We start from the raw sequence: 22032 nt of genomic DNA on the forward strand, positions 1-22032 counted from the left end.
CTTGTTTTGTTTTTGTGACTGTGTGCAACCCAGTTCAGCTACTGATTGACTGACTGTGTGACTGCAGTACATTGTTTATTGCTTTCATTTTATGGATCAGTGGTCTCATTAGATAGTAAAATTCATGTTGAACTGCTGTTTTAGGGGTTGTTTTTAAAAGTCTGGAAAGGATTAATCCATTTTGCATTAATTTCTATGGGAAAGCGCACCTTGGTTTTGGAACGCTTTGATTTTGGAATGGACTTCCAGAATGGATTAAGTCTGAAAACTAAGTTACCACTGTATTCTGAATATGCTGGCGTGCCTTCCACTCCACTTCCAGCCCTTCCCTTGGGGGGGGTGAGGTGTCCCCAGTTTTCCTTCATACAGTTTTGGCTCAACAACTTTGGGGTTGTTGTTGTTATTTAAAGTTCAACAATTTCAGTAGATTCCATAGCTAGCTAGCTAGCTAGCTAGATAGATAGAGTGGTATCTCGGTTTACAGATGCTTCAGGTTACAGACTCCGCTAACCCAGAAATAGTACCTCAGGTTAAGAACTTTGCTTCAGGATGAGAACAGAAATCATGTGGCGGCAGCGGGAGACCCCATTAGCTAAAGTGGTGCTTCAAGTTAAGAACAGTTTCAGGTTAAAAACGGACCTCCAGAACGAATTAAGTTCTTAACCCGAGGTACCACTGTAGAAAGATAGATAGATGATAGCTAGATGATAGATAGATAGATAGATAGATAGATAGATAGATAGATAGATGATAGATAGATGGATAGATAATTTATTACGGTCAAAGTCCAGCTCGTATGACACAATAAAAACAGCGTTCATAAAGATAAAAAATACAATCGGAGCAGATTGCCTCAATAGCTCATGAGTTAAAATTGAGATATATACATGCACCCGTGCAACTGAGATTTGGGCTACCATAAAAAATTGACCCTGAGGCACCCCAAAGGGCGATTTCAGCATTTCCCTAGTAAGCTATTTTATTCCAGAGGATGATCTGTGCCTACAAATCTGTGCACAGAATCTGGCTACCAGCCAGGTTGTCTGGTGATCTTTGCCTAAGAGGAGAGAATTAAGTTTAGACTTGTCTGAAAGATCGGCAAGCCTCTTAAGCAAAGGATCAATCTGGATGCGAAGAAATAGAGATATGTTGCTGGAGCGGCTATGTATCTCCCGTTTACTATGATTTTATAATTGGGGATGCCTTGTACAGTCCTGTTGTCTCTCTATGTCCATGATTCAGTGGTTTCCTTAAAAAAAGCTCATCCAACAACTTTGAGGATGTCAGGAATTTAATTTTTTGAAAACATGGCAAGCCTACCCAGGTCTTTTCAGCAACTCCTAATAAAATATTTGGGAGGGAGGGCCCCATGTTGAGAACAATCAGATGTGGAGGGGACCAATCACAGAACCAAGCATAGCCCAGCTTTGATGGCTGGCAACTCCTGCTACTGTGGAGACGCAGGAGGGGGCAGCAGCCCTGGGCCAGTGGCAGCAGCAGCAGGAAGAGGCTGAATGCCAGAGAGGAGGAGCTGCCAACCATTGAAGCCACACTGCCACCACATTTGACTCTACCCCCTGGCTACTCCCGGCACCATGTGCATGTCATGTGTGCATCATTGGGCCCCTCAATCTTCTGCTCAAGTTTGTACCTCTGGAAGCTGCTGGAACCCTAATGTGGGAAGGAAGGAAGGAAGTGTTCTGATGGTGTTTCCTGCTTGGCAGGGGGTTGGACTTGATGGCCCTTGTGGTCTCTTCCAACTCTATGATTCTATGATTCTATGATTCTAAGGAAGGAGGGAAGGAAGGAAGGAAGGAAGGAAGGAAGGAAGGAAGGAAGGAAGGAAGGAAGGAGATGACTCAAGCATGGTAGAGATAAGTAGTCCTGGAGTTCTAAACTGGATTTAAGACAGCGTAAGGGTGGTGCTGTGGGTTAAACCACCAGCGCCTAGGACTTGCCGATCAGAAGGTTGGTGGTTCAAATCCCCATGACGGGGTGAGCTCCCATTGCTCAGTCCCTGCTCCTGCCAACCTAGCAGTTCGAAAGCACGTCAAAGTGCAAGTAGATAAATAGGTGCCACTCCAGTGGGAAGATAAACAGTGTTTCTGTGCGCTGCTCTGGTTTGCCAGAAGCAGCTTAGTCATGTTGGCCACATGACCCGGAAGCTGTACACCGGCTTCCTCGGCCAATAAAGTGAGAAGAGTGCCGCAACCCCAGAGTCGGTCATGACTGGACCTAATGGTCAGGGGTCCCTTTACCTTTACTATTAAATGGTGATTATTAGACTACATAACTAGGGGTTAAATTTCTGAAGGTGAAGTATTTTCCTAATTTGTTCATCTGAGAAGTGGAAACCCTTTTGGATTTAAAATGTAATTGTGGAAAGGACAGCTTCAGGATCAAGGACACCAACACAGTGGATTGCTGCAGAAAAGTCTATTTTTTATTGCATTCTACACATACAATAAAAGCAAGTTAAGAGGAGTTTCAGAAGTTGGGATCTGGGGATTTGTTCCCCTCTACCAAGAAAGCATTTGAAAACAGTGCGATAGACTCAAAATGTGATCCTCTCAAATTCATCTCCCCCACCTCCTCTCAGAAGGATTCCAGCAGTTAAAGCAATAGGACAACCTGCGGTAAGATTACGGTAATCAGGTAGAGAGAGAGTTGGACATTTTGCTGAGCAGTTTGTTGGAAGGGAAAACAAAACAGCAGGCCTTGAATTGAGTGTTATTGGCAGCAATGTTGATTCTGCTGGGTGGATGCTCCTTTAGCAATTGCAGGTGAAGTGGGGGGACAGGCACACTCCCCTTAGCAGCATTTCTTGCTTGGGACACAACACTGCTGAATTTGAGCACAGCAGCCATGGGACTTGGGAGCACAGCAGGACTGCATGGATTGCATGGGTGAACGGCAAGAACAGCAGCAGGAGTGCATGGACTGGACACTGCTGTATGGCACGCAGCAGTAGACTACTCTGGTTCCTCCATGTCCATGGCAACCACAAGAGTCAGAATGGCCACAGCAGCCCATCTTTGTGGAGTGGAAGCAAAGCTGGGGAAAAGAGGAAGAAGAATGGGGCATGTCAGTGAGCGGCAACAGCATCCATTTCTCAGTGAAATTAGAAGTGCACTGAGAATACAACTAGGGCTCTCCTGAATGAGACAGAATGTCAGAACATAGGAAGCTGTCTTAAATGGAGACAGCTCTCCAGTGTTTAAAACAGATGTCTTTTCTAGCCCCACCTGGAGATGTCGAGAATCAAACCTAAGACCTTCTGTGTGCAAAGCAGATGCTATCCTACTGAGCTATGGTCCTTGTCATATGAATAAAGTAAAATGCCTGCTGTATACAGTGGTACCTCGGGTTACAGACACTTCAGGTTACAGATGCTTCAGGTTACAGACTCCCAGAAATAGTACCTAAGGTTAAGAACTTTGCTTCAGGATGAGAACAGAAATTGCACAGCAGTAGCACGTCGGCAGTGGGAGGCCCCATTAGCTAAAGTGGTGCTTCAGGTTAAGAACAGTTTCAGGTTAAGGACGGACCTCCAGAATGAATTAAGTTCTTAACCCGAGTTACCACTGTAGTTGCATAGTTACTTATCTCCTTGACATCTGATGGGAGTGCATTCCCACTACCAAGAAGGCCCTCTACCTTGTTTCTTGTACCTTCACTTATTGCACTGAGGGAACTGCCAGAAGGCCCTTGGATCTGGACTTCAGTGTCTGAGCTGGACGATGGGGGTAGAGACGCTCCTTCAGGTATACAAGGCCAAGGCCATTGAGGGCTTTAAAGCTCAGCACCAACACTTTGAATTGTGCTCAGAAATGTACTGGGAGCAAATGTAGATCCTTCAGGACTGGTGTTATATGGTCCTGGTGGCTACTCCCAGCCTAGCTGCTGCATTCTGGATTAGTTGTAATTTCCGAGTCACCTTCAAAGTTAGCTAGCTCAGTACTAGTAGCGTCGGTCCAGGGTTTCAAGTTGGTGGTATCTCCCAGCCTTACCTGGAGATGCTGGGGATCAAAGCTTTGTAAATCAGATACACTATCTCTGAGAAATCTACTCCAGGAGGCTGCTTGCTATGTAGGGCAATTAGCTGCCTCTAAGGAGATAAGGAAAAACCTTGTGGATAAGGCCATTGAGTCCACAGAGAGGCCTTTTCAAAATGGCCAACCCAAAGGGCAAGCCCAGAAGTCAATGAAATACAACTTAGGTTTCTTAGCTTTCTAGGGTGAGAAGGGGACCTTCAATCTCATCGATCCTGTACCAAATCCCTCCGCAGTGCAGGATCTGTTCAACCAGGATGTGATGGCAGCATCCCTCATGATTCTAGCACCACCTCTGCTTAAATCTCTCCAGTAAAGGAGAAAATAATATTATAAGAAAATACTCCTGCTAGACCAGGCCAAGGCCTCATCCAATCCAGCATCCTGTTCTCACAGCAACCAACTAAATGCCTCTGAGAGAGTCCACTCACCTCGTTCACAGGTGGGAGATGGTGATTCTGGTGAATCCAAGTGTATGACTAGAGATCGCTGGGACAAGGGGAGCTTTATATATGCTGCCCGGAACACTTATCACCTAGGAAGTGTGAGGCTCCACCCAAGCATCGCAAACTCTTCATGAACCATGAGGGCACATGTCACATTGCTGTCACCACACCGTCTTCCGGTTTATGCTTCTTGTCTTTAATAGACATGAATTGTCTATTAAAAAATGATTGTAATCGCTGGCTTAATGACAACCTAATGCACAGGCCAGCCCAAGAAAAGAGTTTATTGGGGTGTGTGGAATTTAATGGCGGTAAATCATGGGTCTTGCCTGGGGCGTTATGGAAGCTGGTTCAATCCTTCCTAGTCGAATTCCAATAAGTGTCTACCAGTGCCTCAACGTTTCCATTGCTTGGTGCTTTAGGATTTATGTAACCTAAGTTTCCAGATCTCTCTGATGCATTTGTCCAGGGTAGCAAATATCAAATTGGCATAACTGTACAATTAAAAATCAAATTGATAAAAAAACACATTTTTTTAAAAAAATCTAAAACATTTGAAAACATTCAGAATATCTAAAACCAAACCAAACCAAACCAAATCAAACCCATACCCTCATTGTTTCACAGTCGTCACCACTGGCACCTGTCAACCACTCAATGGTTATGTGTTGATTGCTACATCAGAAAGTTCTGACCAATATCTTGAGTTGAGGCACCTGTTTGGCCACTAAAAAGGTAAAGGTAAAGGGCCCCTGACAGTTAAGTCCAGTCGCGAACGACTCTGGGGAACAGAATTCTGAATCAAGGCTTCTTTGGTATTATCCAGCAGTACTCTCCTTATGCCATTCATGAATATGAGGACCAATGCAGTTTTAATATAGAGTGGAACCTCGGCTTTCAAACTTAATCCATTCCGGAAGACTGTTTGACTTCCGAAACGTTCAAAAACTGAAGCCTGCATTTCCGGAAGCATTTGTGTCTGGAAAACTCAGTACAGAAGCCATGTAGCATGTTCAGCTTCCGAGAAGCATTCAGAAACCGAAGCAATTACATCCGGGTTCTTGAGTTCGAAAGACGAAACATTCGACTTCCGAGATGCTCAAAAAACGAGGTACCATTGTAGTTGGATATGTTGTTAATTTTGTTGAAGGAAGTGATGGGCTTAGAAACCTACTCTTAGTCCATTGCTTCCTTCACCCAATAACATGAACTAGCAATGTAGTCTCTTTCTGTGCTAAGGCCATCCATAACTTTGCCATTATACCAGTTACAGATAGGTAGCTGTGTTGGTCTGCCATAGTCAAAATTAAAAAATTCCTTCCAGTAGCACCTTAAAGACCAACTAAGTTAGTTCTTGGTATGAGCTTTCGTGTGCATGCACACTTCTTCAGATACACTGAAACAGAAGTTGTCAGATCCTTCTATATAGTGAGATCCTTCTATATCCTTCTATATATACTGTCATCAGGCTCATCTCAGCTATCTGCCAATCTCCCATTCCCACCACCCTTCTGAGTAATACCCCTCCCCACCTTCTCACTATATAGAAGGATCTGGCAACTTCTGTTTCAGTGTATCTGAAGAAGTGTGCATGCACACGAAAGCTCATACCAAGAACTAACTTAGTTGGTCTTTAAGGTGCTACTGGAAGGATTTTTTTAAATTTTGCCATTATAGCAGTAGAATCTTAAGAGATGGCCAGAGCACTGTCTGGTCCTGTTTTGTTGGATGAATTTCAGTTGGTGTAGTTTGAGGATGTGGAAAAGGCGCTTGGATCAGTTCAAGGAACTACCTGCACTCTGGGCCCTTGCCCTTCTTGGCTGATAAAACCTAGCAGGTTGTAAACAGCTGTCTGGGCCAGGAAGGTGGGGCATGCCTTTTTACAAGAGGGGTGGTTCCCACCTGTTTGAAAGAGGCAATGATAAGACTGCTCCTTAAGAAACCACCCCTAGATTCTGAGATCCTAAGCAACTACTGGTCACTTGCCAGCCTACCTTTTGGGGGCAAGGTTCTTAAGTGGGTGGTCACTGACCAGATCCAGGCACTCTTGGAGGAGACTGATTTTCTAGATCCATTTCAGTCAGGGTTTTGGGTTGGTTTTCCCATCCAAACTACCCTGGGGATAGGGGTAATATATCCCTGTTAACCCCCCTTGACTTCTCAGCAGCTATTGATACCATTGACCATAGTATCCTCCTGGAGAGGCTATCCAAGTTGGAGGCGAGTGGCACCACTTTGCAGTGGTTCCAGTCATACTGCGATGGTTGTCTTCAATAGGTGATGCTTGGGGAAGAGTTATTCAGCACCATGGGGCCTTCATTGGGGGTTCCCCTCAAAGGTTCAAATCAATTGCCCTGTGTTGTGTATATATATAGTCATCCAGAGGTTTTCTAGTGTGTTGTCAGCTGTATGCTGAACTCTGGGAATTATAGTTTTGAAAGGGGAATCAGGGACCTACGGACAACTCTCAGCCACCTTAGCAAAGTGCAGTTTCCTAAGATTATAGTTAACAAACTATAGTTCTGAGCCACTTTCATTTCCCTTGTCTTTCAAGTTGTCTCAGATGGTATCAGGCATCTGCCAGCAACTCCCACAGCTGGTTGTCCAAGAATGGACAAAGACAATGAAATGTTTCTTACCACCTGCTTTTTGTTCAGTATTTACAGAGAGAGGCTTTGGAACCCAGCCTCTTGGATAATGGCGTTGTCCTGAGTGAATCTGCCCCACCCCCGCCATCTCTCCCACTTCCTCATTTGTCATCTCTACGAGTGCTGATAAGTGCCATCTGCCTTTGAGCTATTTGCTCTTCTATTTTCAAGGCTCACCAGGTTCTGGGAGGGGGAGGTCTGGAATGCTTTCTATGTGTCCATCAGCTGTCATCCTCCTGGTGCTTCTTTTTCCTTCTCCTTCTCTCCCATTATTTCCCAAGTTTCCCCCTCATCTGCCTCTGAGCTGTGACCTCCCTCAAACCCCTGTTGTGATTCTGAACTGTCTTCCTCTTCTCTGGAAAAATCAGGCTGGGAAGACGGTTTCCACCATTCCACCTCTGCCCTGTCCCTAACATCCAGTAAGGTCCTTTTTGTTTTGTGCTTCTCTTAAGACCATTGTGTCTTTTGATGGTGTTATCATTATGGTTCATAACCAAACTAGGACTGGGGAGTGTCAAACCTTGTTTCGTACTGTTTGAGCACAGACTAATCTCTCAGACTAATCTTATCTCTCAGACTCATCTACCTCAGATGATTGTTAGGAGAAAGGTGGGAGGCATTCCCGCTACCTTGAGGTCCTTAGAAGAATGGTGAATCATAAATTAAATAAGAAAAAATAGGGCTCTTCTATATTGGTCTAATCCAGCACTTAGGTGTGGCCCCAACCCCATGTGATCTGTAGCAGATCCAACCTGATTTGACAGCCCTTGATCACTGTAAGTAGGCCTGATCCAATCTGGGTGAATCAGGATCACCTCAACTTGCTCTGGCTGAATCCCTGGTTGATCCAAATTGACCACAGACCTAATAAATATACACCAACCACATGTTTATTGATCATATCAATTGCATCCCAGACATGAACCCCAGAAGTCTTGTCATAGAATCATCTTCTGGTGTTATGGCTCTCTGACTCAGCTTTCAGGGAAGAAAGAATTAGTTTTGCCCTGTAGATGATTAAAAACTATGCGTGGAAAATAATAACGATGTCATTCTGACCCTATCCCCAAAGGCAGTTTAGAGGCCTGTTGTTAAAAGAAGATTGCTAGGTTGTTGTGACCTCAGGTGATTTGCTGACTAGGTTCAAGATGAATTATGATACCTGGGACCAACCTGCCTTGTATTTTCCTGCCACATTCTCCAACCATTCCACAGTAAAGATAGCACAACTTAATCCACACAATTTGTGTGAGTCATAGAAGTTGGGAGGACCAGCTGAACCATCTAGTTCAACCTACTTTCTTAAGGAATGTCTATAAAACACAAGAAGATGCTTTTGGCTGAGTCAAAGCATTGACCGACCTTACCTGAGCATTGTCTACTAAGGTAGCATAGCACCTTTTCAAGGTGTCAGTCAGAGAGAGGATATTCATTTCCTTCTTTCTTTCTGGAAAGAAGCTGAAGTCCCAGCAAACGAAGATTGGATACAAAAACTTATGGAATATGCAGAAATGGCGAAACTTACCAGAAGAATAAGAAATCAAGATAACAAATTTTTCATATAAGAATAGAAATGGTTTATTGAACATTTACAGATAAATTGTAAACAGATTAAAACATTGGTGGGATTATAGTACTAACCTGCAGTTTCATGAGTATATATTTAAAGGAGATAAACAAATGAGGAAATTAAGTTAATTTGGATAGGTAGAAGATATTAAAAATAAATTTAAGGAACCGTAGAAAGAGGGGGAAGGAAGTCAATTTTTGAAATGTCAAAATGGTTGTAAAATTAGTGAAATGTATAAACTTTAAAAGTATAAATATTATTATTATAAAGGAGGACATTCCTATCACAAGTTAATCAATCATGGCCTGTAGACATATTAGGCTGCCATCTTGCTGAAACTTAGTGGGTCAATTCCTGGGAGGTTGATTACCTGTATGACACAAATATGGTGCCTTTTGGTTTCATGATGAAAGGAAGATGAGATATGAACGGTCCTTTTTGTGGGAGGGGGAAATACAGTTGATATCTATCTAATCTTAGCCCAACTCACAGTAGATCCACAGAAACCAATGGAACTCAGTTAACCATGGTCATTCATTTCAAAGGGTTCTACTCTGAGTAGGACATAGCTGGATACAACTTAAATGTCACAAAAAGGGGGTAAAACAAGTGGGAATTTCAAAAATCTTGAAATCCAGGGAGAAATGGTCTTGCTTTGTTTTATGCACAATCACAAGACAGAAACATCACAAGACTAGACACACATCAGAGGATGGCAGCCATGCTCACTCTGCTAGACATCCTTCTTACCTCTTTGCCATTCCCCCCACACCTGACCAACCCCACCACCCTTTACACACCACCCACCCCTCACTTTTCTCCCCACAGCTTACCCCAATCACCTCCCACTCCAAGTTCCACTCCTTTTTAAAAGAGGGGCAGGTACTTCACTGAGATGCTTGCTAAACCACTGTGTGAAGGCCCTCCCCTTTAGAAGAGACTAGGGCATGACAACAATACACCCCCCACCAATATTACCCCCCACCCCACCCCGTATACTTCAACTATCTTAACAAAACACTTCAATGTTTCTCTGATACTTCATGTAAGAAGGAATTCTTCAGTTTGCTTTGGGTTGATTTTGGATAGCTCCCCTTTTCGCAACAGAAGCGGGCAGAGGCTAGATTGGGATTCGGATAGATTTCTGGGTAATCTGATCACCAAGGATTTATAACTGCCAGCTGCTTAACCTGTTGAATTGTCTCTTTAAATCTGAAGGTTCATTATTGTTCCACAAGATGTGTATTTCTTTAAAGGCCAGAGCAAATAACGTGACCTAGTTTTACAGCTGTGAAGCAGTATAGCAGGTGCTGTTAAATTGTGGTAATTAAGCTGTTGAGTATAGTATATAAAGAGCAGTATGAAGCTCTCTCAGTACCCTGGTGAATGGGTTATGCTTACTGTAATTTAGTGTAAAAGGAATTTGTGTTTGTTTTTGTTATTAAAACCTAGCAAATGTTATTTTGCGTTTTTTGAATACAGTGGTGCCCCGCAAGACGAATGCCTCGCAAGACGGAAAACTCGCTAGACGAAAGAGTTTTCCGTTTTGGAGGTGCTTCGCAAAACGAATTTCCTATGGGCTTGCTTCGCAAGACGACAATGTCTTGCGAGTTCCTACTGGTTTTTTTCCCTCCCCCCCTTTCTAAGCCGCTAAGTCGCTTATCAGCTGATCCAATCAGCAGATAAGCCGCTAAAAGCCGCTAAAAGCGCTAATCCGCTAATCCGTCAATGGGCTTGCTTCGCAAGACGAAAAAACCGCTAGATGAAGAGAATCACAGAATGGATTCTTTTCGTCTTGCGAGGCACCACTGTATGTGGTCTCCCCAGCACGCCTTCTGCAGCACAACTAATCAGCAAGTAGCCAACATAACCATGTGCCCCCAGTCCCTATAAATTATACTGCAGAAAGGGGGGGAGTAGGGGGGAGTAGAAGTAACTACCAGCAAGTTTCCCCCTGGAAGAGCTGTGAACTCAGTTCAACTTTGATACTCAAAATTCCCAGGCTCAGGATCCTGTGTGTGTGTGTGACCTGACTCAAAGTCTGCCCATTCCCACCGGCGGAGGAAGAGGAGTGCGGGGGGAGCACACCGCCCCTGGCAGCACAATCCTGGTGGGGTGCCATCATGACTGCCCCCCCACGCTGGGCATCATACCCCTGCAGGCGGCATGCCTCACCCCCAGGACACACACACCACCCCTAGGATGCATGCCCCACCCCTGTCTGCTCTCCGTGCCCCAGTGCCGAAGCATGAAGGTCCGCCACTGCCCGTTCCTGCTTAATATTTGGAGTAGCAAACATGTCCTCCAGGAGCTGCTACACTTCCTAACCTTTGGCCATGTAGACTGGCACTGATGAGAGTTTGAATCCAGCGGCATCTACAGAGGACTGCACTGGCCTCCAGTGCTTTAGATATCTCATGTAGGAAGGGGTGTTAAATTTCATAGTGCAATTTGCCTTGGTACATGAATGAAGATAGAGAACGCAGCCCGCTCCAAAGAAAAGATCCCTAGGGAGACTGAATCCCAAAAGGTATTACTTGCCCTTATGTCGATTTGAAGATTGAAAAACCAAAATATAAACCCAAAGAAATCAAGGGTGATCTCCAGGGGAGCAGAGAGGCGGTGTATTCCCTTTGCTCCTCAGAAGCTATTAGAGGAGATAGTCTTACTGTTCAATTAGAGGAGGAAGCAAAAAGCTTTAGGCCTTTAATTTTGCAAGATGAGCATGGGAAGGGCAGGCAGCCGGTGTTCAACTCTCTTTCAAGGACATTAACTCAGTTTAGGCTGCACAGCTGTAATTCTGTCCTGAGTTTCTCTTACCACTCCTTCATTCCACAGCAATTCAGTTTCATCACCCACCAGCAAGTGGATTGGATACAATTTGACAAAACTACAGAATAGGATGCAAATGGTTAAGCAGCAGCAGGATTAAGAAAGGCTGGAGGGAGGTGGGAAAGGAAGTCAGGTCTGGTTGTGATGGAATGGCAACGAGGAAGGAGAAGAGAAGACTTAAGAGGCTACAGGAGAGGCAGGTCTGGTGGTATCAATGTCTTCAACACCAACACACTAAGGGACAAGTACCTCTGGTCAATCATTGTATGGAAACTAAGGTGTATGAAATGTTCATAACTGCAAAAAAGAGAAAGAAGAAAAGCTGCAAAACCCCCAAGAGGTCCAACTTCTATGAGTTTAGAACTTTATTGGAGAACTGCATAAGAATGGGCCCTAGACACCAAGGTAAATATGGGAACACCATTTACGCAAGCTTCACATATTTTGTCGAATGAAAGAAGAGGAAAATCTTTCAATAGCGTGACGCAGGGAAGTTGAAAGCTTTGCACTGCAAGATTAGGCACATCTACTCAGAAGTAACTCCCACTGAGCTTAATGGGGATTGCACCCAGGTAAGTAAGCTTAAGGGACGCGGGTGGCGCTGTGGGCTAAAGCCTCAACGCCTAGGGCTTGCCGATCGAAAGGTCGGCGGTTCGAATCCCCGCGGCGGGGTGCGCTCCCGCTGTTCGGTCCCAGCGCCTGCCCACCTAGCAGTTCGAAAGCACCCCCGGGTGCAAGTAGATAAATAGGTACCGCTTACCAGCGGGAAGGTAAACGGCGTTCCGTGTGCGGCTCTGGCTTGCCAGAGCAGCGATGTCACGCTGGCCACGTGACCCGGAAGTGTCCCCGGACAGCGCTGGCCCCCGGCCAATAAATGTGAGATGGGCGCACAAACCCCACAGTCTGTCAAGACTGGCCCGTTCGGGCAGGGGTACCTTTACCTTTACCTTTAAGTAAGCTTAGGGCTGCTGCTTTAGGTAGCTAATTCACAGTGGAAAGAGATTATGCAAAGAAAACATTGTGGCCATGAAATCAGTGCTGCTGCTGGAGATGTTCTTCTGTCTTCTTAAAGGTTCTAGGCTTGCTTGAACATCCAGATTTTTTTTAGCAGCATTTCTTGGAGCAAGGGTTCCTGCAGCATTTGGTCTGCGAGCAGCTAGGGAAGTGGTAAGACTTGGCACAGCCACAAGAGGGAGCACAACAGCAGGGGACGCAGTAACCCAAATACTGGCCACTGCAAAGGGGAGCGGCAGGGGGCAGAGCAGCTCATAACTGCAAGAAAAGGTGAACCAAAAGCAACCGAGGACAAGATCAATTTGAATGCTTTTAGAATTTTATTGGAGGCCTCCAAAAGGACCCTACACCCCAAGACAAACATGGGCACCATCTACCCAATATTTACTTTATATTTCATTTGTTAAGAGGTAAAAGGAAAGAAGGGAATGACCCAACACTGGAGTGAAAGAGGGAGGTTCAAAAGCTTTGCATTGCAAGATTATCATATTTACAGTGGTACCTCGGGTTACAGACGCTTCAGGTTACAGACACTTCAGGTTACAGACTCTGCTAACCCAGAAATAGTACCTCAGGTTAAGAACTTTGCTTCAGGATGAGAACAGAAACTGCGCAGCGGCAACGGGAGGCTCCATTAGCTAAAGTGGTACCTCAGGTTAAGAACAGTTTCAGGTTAGGAACGGACCTCCAGAACGGATTAAGTTCTTCACCTGAGGTACTACTGTACTTGTAAGTAACTCCAGTTGAGCTGAATTGCTCTTAACCTGGATTAAGCGTGTAGTTTAGGTAGTTAATGTCCTGATGGGGACATTGGATGGGCAGAGAAAACTTGTGGCCACAAGAGCATCGCAGCTGGCGGTGGAGATGTCGTTCCGGTTTCCATAACGTTCTGACCTAGACTTGCTTGTAATTCCGGGATTTCCTTAGCAGCATTTCTTGACCTGAGCGCAGCAGGGGGTGCAGCAAGACTTGGAGCAGCAGCAGGGGGCGCAGCAGCAGGCAGGCTTGGGGCAGCAGCAAGGGGTGCAGCAACAGCAGGGGGCACAGCAGGGGGTGCAGCGGGGGGTGCAGCAACAGCAGGGGGCACAGCAGGGGGTGCAGCAGGAGTTGCTGCCACCGGATGGGACACAGCAAATGATGGTTCCTGAATTAGATGAAGAGCCACAGCAATCACAGCCCATCTTGGTTGGAGAGAAGGCAAGCACTGAAAAAAAGAAATAGTGGTGTGTGGGTTTTTTGAGGATAGGTGACATATGGTTCAGTCCCTTATCTTCTTCTTTGTTCTTTGGCGATCCCTCGTAGCCGTGTAAGATTGTCTTCCATAAACACGGTTTTCACAATGAGTCCGTAAGCGACTGTGGAGGCCAATTCTGGATCCACACGTCCTTCCACAATGGGGACATTGGTTCCCGGGCGGGAGTATACAAATAGGGATGGACAAAAGTGCTTATTTTGAATTTTTGCTTTCTCGTTTACCCCATTTTAATATGCTGTTTACTGCATTTCTACATCAGCTTACCTCCCCCCCCCCGCTTTGAAATATAACCTACTTAAAAAAATATGGGACGCGGGTGGCGCTGTGGGTTAAAGCACAGAGCCTAGGACTTGCCAATCAGAAGGTCGGCGGTTCGAATCCCCACGACGGGGTGAGCTCCCGTTGCTCGGTCCCTGCTCCTGCCAACCTAGCAGTTTGAAAGCACGTCAAAGTGCAAGTAGATAAATAGGTACCACTCCGGTGAGAAGGTAAACGACGTTTCCATGCACTGTTCTGGTTTGCCAGAAGCGGCTTAGTCATGCTGGCCACATGACCCGGAAGCTGTACGCCGGCTCCCTCGGCCAATAAAGCGAGATGAGCGCCGCAACCCCAGAGTCGGTCGCGACTGGACCTAATGGTCAGGGGTCCCTTTACCTTTACCTTACTTTAAAAATGTTTTCGTTTATTTTTCTCCTAATATACCTTTTTGGTTGTTTGCAACCCCCCCCCAACCCTACACTAAACACCCCATATAATGCATTTTTCATGATATTAGCATTTTAATGTGCATTTCCCATGATATTTCATACAAGTTTGCCCAACACAGAGATACAATATATGCTCTGAGATGTAAAAAGTGGAGCTATTTCATTTCTGACAGCAGGCTGATGTTTTGGATAGACTTCGGGTTGCCTCCAACAAAATTATGCTCCACTGAAATTGATGGGCCTAAGTTAGCCGTGACATTTATTTTCAAGGGGTCAACTAACTTGGATCCATTTATCTCAGTAGATCACCTCTAAGTAGCATTTAGTTGCCGACCAGCCATTGTATATCTTCCATTTAGAACTAATCACAGCTCGTGCACCTAAGACAATGAGCTATCACTTAAGAAGCTCCAATTTCAATTTTTTCTTGGCCATGAAGTCCATAAGTGGATGTAGAAAAAACACAATATCTCAACCTCAATCCCTTATCCCCAACCTGCAAAACAACCCAGGGCTATTAATGGGTGGCTAACCTGAAGGCAGCCCTGTTTAGGGAAGTTTTTGATGTTTTATCATGTTTTTAATATTCTGTTGGGAGCCGCCCAGAGTGGCTGAGGAAACTCAGCCAGATGGGCAGGGTATAAATTATTATTATTATTATTATTATTATTATTATTATTATTATTATGGTTCGCCATATGCTGTTGGGACTCAGCCATCATGGCCAATAGTCAGGGATGAGAGCTTTAGTCCAGCGACAACTGAATGGTCAAAGCTTAGCCACTCAGGGATTACAACAGGTGTGGGTACCTTTTGGCCTTTCAGATGCTGCTAAACTAGAATTCCCATAATTGACTATTCCCGGTCATTGACTATGCAGGCTGGGACTGATGGGCGTTGTAGTTCAGCAACTGCTGGAAGGCCAAACGTTCCCTATATCTGACGTGACACTTTTAATGGGAGACGTCAGGGATTGAACCTGGGACTTTCAACATGCAAAGCAATGCCCTCTACCTTTTAGTTAATGGTCCCTCCTGTAAGATTGATAGTTTGGTTACAGGAAGGGTCCATAGACCAGATGTGGAGAACCTTCAGCCCTCCATCAGCTCCAGCAAGCATGGGCAATGGCCAGGGCTGGAATATGTAGTTCAGCAACATCCATCAGGCCATTCCTGCCATAGACTCCACCAAAGGAAATTCCCCCCTCCGTAATGAACAATTCGTGAAATTCTCCTTACCTTCTTAAACAGAGAGACGTCGAGTGGAACAGAAGCCAATGGATCAAATGAATGAGGAGCCAATGTCCTGAGACCTTTTATACAGCTCCTTGCAACCTCCCCCTTAGGAAGTGAGGCACCATGGAGGAACAGCGAGTTCTCCAATAACCACCTGCGGACATGCCCTCTTTCGGTTTGATTCAATTCACATTCCTCATTACAAATTGTTTTATGGCGGTGTCTTCTTCCGTGGATCCCTTGCCACCGTCACAGGGTCAATCCCAGGCTAGAACTCATGCAGAAGTTTAATTTTAAAATAAGTATCATTGTAGGGTTTCCTTAAGCCATTAAGTGCCTTTGTCACCGTCATCCTATAGCTAAAGACCATAATTATTACCCAAGTAGCCACTTGGGTATTATTATTTATTATTAAGTAACCATAGAGGGGACCTTTATTGCTAGAAGTCGATGTTGTCCCTTTGTGGCATGTAATTAGCAATAACGTGGTTATTTTGCAGAGACTGGGTAGGAGAAGCTCTTTTCACATGCAATCCCCGGTTTGTTATATTCTGGATTTGGCCCTCCTGACTTCAGTCTTATTAAGGAGGATTTAAGAAAATAAGAACAGGCCAATGGCCCATCTAATCCCTTGTCCTGTTCTTACAGTGGCCATTCAGATCCTTGTGGGAAACCCACATACAGAGCCCAAGCCCAAGAGGATCCTCCTGGTGTTCAGAAGAATTACTGACCATTGAGGCAGAGCACAACCATAGAAACTAGTAGCCATCATTAGCCTTATTCTTCCTGAATTTGTACAATCCTCTTTTACAGACATCCAAGCTGGTGGCCATTGCTGCCTTTTGTTAGAGCAAGTTCAATACAGTCATACCTCATGTTATGTCTGCTTCATGTTACATTCTTTCAGGTTACGTCCTGTGGTGACCCAGAAGTACCGGAAAGGGTTACTTCCAGGTTTCACTGCTCGCGCATGCGCAGAAGCTCAAAATGACGTCATGTGCATGTGCAGAAGCAGTGAATTGCAACCTGCGCGTGTGCAGACGTGCCGCTGCAGGTTGCGCTCTTTTCATGTTTTGAGTGGGTCTCTGGAACAGATCCCATTTGCAACCAGGGGTGTGTGAAAAAACTGCTTTCTTTGTTTCTGTCCTGAATAATAATTTCTTCAAAACAATTCTGGTATTGGACTTGTAAAAGAGTAAAAGAGTATTGGGAAATGATCCCATAATGAATTGGGGGGGAAATGTTTGAAAGTACTCCCCCCCCCCAAAAAAAAAAAACCAGAGTCCTTTCTGTTGGGGATAATTCAGACTGAAATTTCCAGGTGTCAGAAAAGGTTATTTATATACACCACAACTTCAGCCCTTGTTTGGTTAGCCCAAAAATGGAAAACGAGTGAGGTCCCAAACAAAAAAGAGTGGCAACAGAATATGTGCAACTTGCAGACTTCACATATAGAATAAGAGAACAAGAAGAACATACATTCAGAGAAGATTGGAAAACGTTTATTGAATACAGCGGTACCTCAGGTTAAGTAATTAATTTGTTCTGGAGGTCTGTTCTTAACCTGAAACTGTTCTTAACCTGAAGCACCACTTAAGCTAATGGGGCCTCCCACTGCCGCCGCGCCGCCAGAGCACAATTTCTGTTCTCATCCTGAAGCAAAGTTCTTAACCCGAGGTACTATTTCTGGGTTAGTGGAGTCTGTAACCTGAAACGTATGTAACCTGAAGTGTATGTAACCTGAGGTACCACTGTGTAGAGGAAATAACTGTACGGCTGAAAACTCTGACAGCATTGAGATAAATTCAGCAATGTAAATGAAGTTATGATGGATGTAATAATGGAATACTGAATGGTATAGTTTTTGTAAAATATGCAGGGATTTATGATATGTAAAATGAACCTTTACCTCACAACAGTGAACACGATGAACCAATTGATTGACTCTATGGAGGGCAGCTTCCTATGTGAACCTATTCAGAAGAACATCAGACAGGTTCAGGCCACCAACAAACCCTAATGGCTGTGTTCACACACCTCTTTCACAGGCATTGAGGGAGTTACATTCCAGGGATCATGCCCAAAGCCAAAAGCACATTGGATTTCTATTGCTCGATACTGGATTTAATTCAAATCACATTGTTCATTATGAAGTCTTTGAGGATGATGAAAGAGATCAGCATCCCCGCAGCAATGTAACCCATGCAGAAGATGCATTCTAAACTGTGGAAAGGTTGGAGTTCTTCAACCAATAAGAGCAACAGAAGCCCTATGTAATTATTATCCGAGTTGCTTGGATAATACCTTGCCCATCCTCTATCACCAGAGGACAGTATTTTCCCCCTTCATGCATATAATTAGCAGTGCATCTGGCATGCATATTGTCCTGCATTTTTAATATGTGCAGCACATAATTATGGGAGTCTACATAGGATGTTGTTGTTGCTGCTACTGCTGCTTTGCTTTTATTTGTTTATTCCATTTCAATCCCACTTTGCCCTCCAGGGGATCAAGGCGGGGTACATGGTTCTCATCTTCCTCATTTTATCCCCACAACTAGCAGAAACCTTTGTGCGGGATTCCACTAGAGCAGTGTTGGCCAAACTTGGTCCTCCAGCTGTTTTTGGACTACAACTTCCGTCATCCCTAGCTAACAGGACCAGTGGTCAGGGATGATGGGAATTGTAGTCTCAAAACAGTTGCAGACCCAAGTTTGGCCAACACTGCACTAGAGGAACTCATTAGTTGAATTCGTCTCACTGTCATTACGTTAGGCCACCCAATTAATTACAATGCAAAGGAAATACAATCCAAGTGTAGGGGACATGTAACCAATTACATATCATTTGTGGGCTGAAAGCAAAACCTGCTTTCTATCTTCAGGTGTTGGTAGTGGTCATGGCTTGATATCGGGTCACCATATGGGGTCAAGGGCAAAAAGGAATAAATCTAAATCAAATAAGTGTTGGAAATGAAAAGAAAAAGGAGGTTCTTTTTATCATATGTGGTGGTCTTGTAGTAAGGTTAATGCTTACTGAGAAATTATATACAGTGCTTCCTCGGGTTACAAATGCTTCGAGTTACAAACACTTTGAGTTACAGACTCCCCTCACCCGGAAGTAGTACCTCGGTTTGAGAACTTTGCCCCAGGATGAGAACGGAAATCGTGCGCCTGAAAACCCAGCTCACCCACTGAGATAATACGCAGGAGAGTTGCTGGTTGTTTCCTGAGTTGGCGAAACTCCTTTGATAATAAGAAACCAAGCCCTTAGCAACTTCTGTTTAAGCTTTTAAACACCCACTGAAAACTCTTCCATAATAGCTAGCTGACTTTGGATTTTATTTTTTTAATACGTGATTACATGCTTTTGTGTACAGTTGTAAACCACTCTGATTCCCCCCCCCATGAACAGCAGTATCTAAATATTTTTAAATAAATAAATAAAACCCATAATCGTTCACCTGGATTGGTGGGGCTGTTTTGTTCTGCATTCAAAGCAGGTACTCGACCTGTTGGACTGACTGCAACATTTCCAAACAAAGCAAGAGGAAAATCCTTCAAGATTTTGTATTATGGTTTTGGGATTTTCTTATCTCCTGTTCGGTAGATTTATTGCTTTATTGTTATGCGCCCAGCCACACTTCCCCTGGAAGCCTCTGTAGCTTCTGTTTACGCAGTGTGGCTTTCGAGCGGTCGTAAAGCAATTAGCAGAATTACACAGCGGTGTGTGTCGAAAGAGCAGTAAAAAAGTCCCACACGTTTCTTCTGTCCTAATATCCCTTTATTTGCTCAAAAGTAGCATATTTACAATCAATAACAGCCATCAGATTCAAGCTGCATCTTCTCCCTCTGTTAGCAGCGACACAACAAACTGCTTTCGCTTTCCACTCAGCTCACAGCATTCCATGTACTTCCCTTGTACGCGCCTCCTCTCAGGCTTGAGGCACAGAAGGCTAACCCTTCACTACACCCAACATCTCCCATACACATAGTTTGCACTGGGTCAACAGTGGAGTTACTCAAAGGGATGGAACAGAAGTAGGGAAACCCAGTTTCGAAAACAGCCATGCCTCCTCCATGAATTACAAAGCAAAGAGTAGAATGTGAGAATATGAAAGGTGATCTACCAATTAGTAGAGGAGGCAGGCGCAAAGCTTGAGGGAAGCAACTTGGAACACCGAACAAAAAGAGACAAGCAGAAGGGCAAGTCTGGGTTTGAGGGCAAGTTTCAGGTCCCCTACTTGCCCTCAAAGCTTCCCTTGAGGTTCTTCAGCAGCAGCTCTGCCTAGGATAGCAGCAACCAGAACTGCAGCCACAAGAGCCAGAACTACTGGGACCACAGCAAGGGTGGCAGCAGCAGTTGCAGCAGCAGGGAGAGCAGCGACAATTGGAACCATACAACATCTTTGAGATGAGGATGGAAAGAAGAGGGTTTTTTGTGAAATTGCCTCAAGAGACCCAAGGGAGCTTCTACTTGCAAAGGATGTGCTCTACCATTCAGCTGTGGCTTTCCATATTCCAACACCACCTCCCAGCAGGGGCGGAGGAAGGGGGTGTGGTGGGGGTGGGTCGCCCCGGGTGTCACCACTGAGGGGGGTGACAAAATGCCAGGCGGCACTCACCATGGGGCCTGCAGCGTGCTCGAGCCACGCGTCTTTCCTGGGAGAGACACGGTGGCTTATGTGCACAGGCTCCGCGCTGCCCCAAACGGTCCACCCGCCGCCTCCCCCTCAGCTGTAGGGTGGCTGATTGGGAGGAGGCAGGCAGATTCATTGGAGGCCCTGCAGAGTGTACTGCCCCGGCTCGCCCTGCCCCTGGGCACAGGGAATGCCCGGTGCCCAATCGGCTTGCTCCGCCGCTGCCTCCCAGGCCTTAGGTCATGGAAGGGGAAACTTCAGCCTCCCATATGTTGCTGGACTCCAGCAACCCATCAGCCACAGGCACTGGAGTTTGGGGGAATTGGGGCCCAACAGCATCAGGAGGGCCACAGCTTCTTTACCCCTGCTTTATATGAAGACGTCGGCTAATTCTATCACATTCTGTGTTAATCCCTTTACTGTGAACAAAGATCTGCTGAGCAAAACAGACCTTATTAAGCAGTTCACAAAGATTCCTCAAGCTAGACTTACCTTGTTAAGCAATGGGAAATGGCAAGGAGGGATGCATCCAATTGAGCAAATGAGGAGTTTTGCTGGGGGAGGGCAGCTTTTATACAGCTCTGTGACTCTCTCTTTGGAAGTGAGACACCACCACGAATCGGCAAGGTCTTCATTAAACATCAACATACATGGTCACCTGCCATGACGTCTAATGGTTCATGGCGCTTGACTCAACCCCCATACCCCATTCTTCTTTAGAAGTGTGTTTGTACTATGTATGATTAAAGCTTTGTTTAGATAATAGCACAGTGATTCTCAGGGCTTCCCAGGAGGCACAGAGAGGAGTATTTTCTTTTTTAAAGGACACACTGTGGAATTTATGGATGTTGTAGGGTCTGCTTATTGGGAACATGTGACTCTTGACTGCTGATTATTATCCAAGGTTTAATGAGGTCACACCTGACCCCTGGGCCAGAGGTTCCCACCACTGCTGTAAGGGGAAGAAACTTGGGTTTTGTTTGTTTTTAAGACTTGAATAGTAATTTAATCAATAACAATATTCACATAGTCAAATAGGGTTATGTCCAAACATGAACTGTTCATGGAAGAGTGGAGACAATTTTTGGAGTATTTGAAGAACTGTTATAATCAAATGAAAACATGGACAGGTTGAAATTATGAGCAGTGGAATGAAAACAATAATAAGTGAAATAGATGATAATTGTATTAGATAAAAGTATGTTATATAAAGCAGAGGGTATAAGGTGGAAATAAGAACATCACAGAGGTAAGGGTGGGAAGTCAAAATTTTAAGAAAAACATACACTGAAATTTAAGTAAATTTGTAAAACGTGTGAAAATCAATAAAAAATTATGAACCCCCCCCCAAAAAAAATCAGTTTGGTCTACTCTGAGTAGGGCTGATACTGGATACAACCAAGAAACAAAAAGCTAATGAAAACTTTAAAATAGGAACATAATCCAGATAATTGCAAAGCATTCCTAAAGCTAAGGGATGCATCCAATGTAAATCCTACTCAGAGTAGATCCAGTGGAATAGCTGGGCATGACTAACTCAGGTTCATTGTTTTTAATCGGCTTACTGTAAGTGGATGTTAGTTGGCTGCAGTCCTTAATTTTGACTGGAGCTACAACCCCTAAGCAATGTCCCAC

The 22032-nt window shown here is 44.8% G+C and overlaps 1 long non-coding RNA gene across 2 annotated transcripts; it reads right to left on the reverse strand.

Moving 5' to 3' along the window:
* Nucleotides 1–12863: 12863 nt before the first annotated feature.
* Nucleotides 12864–20931, reverse strand: LOC309520757. Of its 2 annotated transcripts, none has more exons than XR_014214381.1 (3): nucleotides 20890–20931; nucleotides 15763–16033; nucleotides 12864–13766 (listed from the first exon to the last, which is right to left on the reverse strand). It is a non-coding gene; the product is annotated as an uncharacterized lncRNA (long non-coding RNA). The 2 variants fall into 2 exon arrangements; XR_014214382.1 differs by having other exon boundaries at nucleotides 15763–16027; nucleotides 20890–20928.
* Between the last annotated feature and the right edge of the window lie 1101 nt (nucleotides 20932–22032).

This window comes from Podarcis vaucheri, assembly GCF_965113315.1.
Source record: "Podarcis vaucheri genome assembly, chromosome: 16".
NCBI classification, from domain to species: domain Eukaryota; kingdom Metazoa; phylum Chordata; class Lepidosauria; order Squamata; family Lacertidae; genus Podarcis; species Podarcis vaucheri.